General features: G+C 41.7%; 1 long non-coding RNA gene across 1 annotated transcript; it reads right to left on the bottom strand.

The window, feature by feature from the left end:
* Positions 1-513: 513 nt before the first annotated feature.
* LOC310872325 lies at positions 514-1,063 on the bottom strand. Its single transcript, XR_014570369.1, has 2 exons — positions 667-1,063; positions 514-556 (listed from the first exon to the last, which is right to left on the bottom strand). It is a non-coding gene; the product is annotated as an uncharacterized lncRNA (long non-coding RNA).
* Between the last annotated feature and the right edge of the window lie 2,348 nt (positions 1,064-3,411).

The following is a 3,411-nucleotide window of genomic DNA, read 5'->3' as shown; positions in this document are numbered from 1 at the left end:
CAGACAGACAGGCTGTGAGGACAGACAGACAGGCTGTGAGCACAGACAGACAGGCTGTGAGGACAGACAGACAGTGTGTTGTATCATAATGTAATAATCAGGAGCAGGTGTGGTGGGGGGGGGGGGTGTTTACATAATCAATATGTTTTGGTTTCCATGGAGTCACTGTTAGGGTCATCTGGAGTCACCATTAGGGTCATCTGGGGTCACCATTAGGGTCATCTGGGGTCACGGTTAGGGTCATCTGGGGTCACTGTTAGGGTCATCTGGGGTCACTGTTAGGGTCATCTGGGGTCACCATTAGGGTCATCTGGGGTCACCATTAGGGTCATCTGGGGTCACGGTTAGGGTCATCTGGGGTCACCGTTAGGGTCATCTGGGGTCACAGTTAGGGTCATCTGGGGTCACCATTAGGGTCATCTGGGGTCGTTGAAATGTAAAAGTAGCACAGTGGTTTTTAACCTGTGGGTCGAGACCCTCGGGGGGTCCCAACATGTTTTTTCTTAAGATTAGTTTTTGGCTTTTCTATTGTATTCTATTCTATTTATATTCTATTCTATAACAATCATATACCTCAAGGAAACATGCACACACACACACACACACACACACACACACACACACACACACACACACACACACACACACACACACACACACACACACACACACACACACACACACACACACACACAGTGTGATGTGCATTGGGTCCAGATGGTTCAAATGGAACCAAATGGACCGCGACGGGGCACGGCACCTCCAATAAACATCCACCCAATCGACTTCTCTCCACCTGAGTCGTGCCCTGAGAGACAAAGACTTTGAGAAGCTGTCCAGTGTTCTCCAGTGTGTCGCAGCGTGAGCTTGTAGATCGGCTATTTTGTGTAAAAACAGTCATTACGACCGCATCAAGGCCCGCCAAATGTTTTATTCCAAAGACTGACTAAAACTAAAACAGAAATGTGCTGCCCAAAACAACACTGTTGTCACAATGCTGTTATCTTATATAACTATATATTTGTTGTTATATTTGAGATGTGTTGATTAAAAACATATTTACATTTCATGCTGTTGAACGCCTTCTTTGACCCTCCTATCATGTTCTATGACCCTTCTTTGAGGGGCGCTAGTTCCTCCTATCAGCAGCTTTTCAGGGTGAGTTAACCCTCCTATCAGCAGCTTTTCAGGGTGAGTGTGACCCTCCTATGAGCAGCTTTTCAGGGTGAGTGTGACCCTCCTCTGAACAGCTTTTCAGGGTGAGCTCCTATGAACAGCTGTTCAGGGTGAGTGTGACCCTCCTATGAACAGCTGTTCAGGGTGAGTGTGACCCTCCTATGAACAGCTGTTCAGGGTGAGTGTGCCCCTCCTCTGAACAGTTTTTAGGGTGAGTCTGACCCTCCTCTGAACAGCTGTTCAGGGTGAGTGTGACCCTCCTCTGAACAGCTTTTCAGGGTGAGTGTGACCCTCCTCTGAACAGCTTTTCAGGGTGAGTGTGACCAGAACGCAAACATTGAAGCTAAAAGTGAGGGCAGAAAGATTGAAGACGGAAACGGTGAGGACACAACATTGCGATTGGCTGGAATGAGATTCCGGGTGATTTGATTGGTTGAACACGGAAAGTGATGTATGATGAATGATAAGAGCGCCCCTCACTTCACACGGGTGTGATTTTTCTTTTTCCTAACCCATTTTGGCCTGATGTCGAAATTTGAAAAATGTCTTAAAAATCCTGAAAAACCTTATGTTTCTGTCATTCTGTGTGCTCAATATTTCATGTCAAGGACCCCAAAATAATATGTAATTGGCCACCCATCTGAAAATATGTTGTTCCAGGGACCCCTCAGAAGCAAAGATTTGAGTTAAAATATTCACTCTGTAATAATATATATTCAAACATTTTCACGCTTAAAAAAAAATAGCAGATCTACAAGCTCATAGCGGTGCCGCGCTATGAGCTTGTAGATCTGCTATTTTTCAATAGCTAAAGTGTAACATAATGCTTAAAACAACAAAATAGGTTAATGAAAGATGTTATACTTCCAGATTACTTCCATGTGTAACTATCATACCATGCGTTGTTACACTTTAAACTCCAGCTTCTCGCTCAAATGTTTTCAAAAACATGTTTAATTATAATAAACATAAACATTGTTCAGCTGTAAATGAACATTGCGTGTGTGTTTACGTCGTGGCTGTCATGTTGGAAACGGCAGTAAATCAAGCGGGCACAGCTGGTGCTCCGAGGCTTTGATTAGGCATCGGTCTGTGTTACGGTTACGTAAGAACTTATTTCTTACGGTCTGTAAGAACTTAATGAAGTGAGGGGCGCTAATATATTAAAGTAATCAAAACTCATGTTGATTATATAGGTGATGTAAAACAAACATTACATTCTCTTTATTGTTAATGGCATTTAATGTTTGTGTTTAGGGACAAGATGACGTACATTTTCCCTTCGTTGTCAAGGGTTAGGGTTAGTGGCATTAGTACTAATGGCGTTTTTAAAACAAACACTTAACTAAAAACAAACATTAAACCTGTATATATACTCACAAACAGACCTGCTGAATTCAGGCATTGACCAATCAGAATCAAGCATTCAACCTAGCCATGTAATAAGCTATACTATAGGCCAGTAGTTCCCAAAACCTTTCATGTCAAGGACCCCCAAATTGACCCCAATTAGAATATCCCTGTAATATAATAAATATATGACAGGGACCCCCGTAATAGAATAAATATATGACATGGACCCCCGTAATAGAATAAATATATGACAGGGACCCCCGTAATAGAATAAATATATGACAGGGACCCCCGTAATAGAATAAATATATGACAGGGACCCCCGTAATAGAATAAATATATGACAGGGACCCCCATAGTATAATAAATATATGATTGGGACCCCCGTAATAGAATAAATATATGACAGGGACCCCCGTAATAGAATAAATATATGACAGGGACCCCCATAGTATAATAAATATATGATTGGGACCCCCGTAATAGAATAAATATATGACATGGACCCCCGTAATAGAATAAATATATGACAGGGACCCCCATAGTATAATAAATATATGATAGGGACCCCCGTAATAGAATAAATATATGACAGGGACCCCCATAGTATAATAAATATATGATAGGGACCCCCGTAATAGAATAAATATATGATAGGGACCCCCGTAATAGAATAAATATATGATTGGGACCCCCGTAATAGAATAAATATATGACAGGGACCCCCGTAATAGAATAAATATATGATTGGGACCCCCGTAATAGAATAAATATATGACAGAGAACCTGCTTTGCCTTATTTATGACTGCTATACTTCTAGCCACTTTGTACTAGCAATCCCATCAATATGTACCTGTGTGTTAGTCCTGTCTGTATCAAAT

This window comes from Protomyctophum parallelum (genome assembly GCF_964188405.1).
Source record: "Protomyctophum parallelum genome assembly, chromosome: 15".
NCBI classification, from domain to species: Eukaryota; Metazoa; Chordata; class Actinopteri; order Myctophiformes; family Myctophidae; genus Protomyctophum; species Protomyctophum parallelum.
This window is presented reverse-complemented; position numbering and strand designations above follow the sequence as displayed.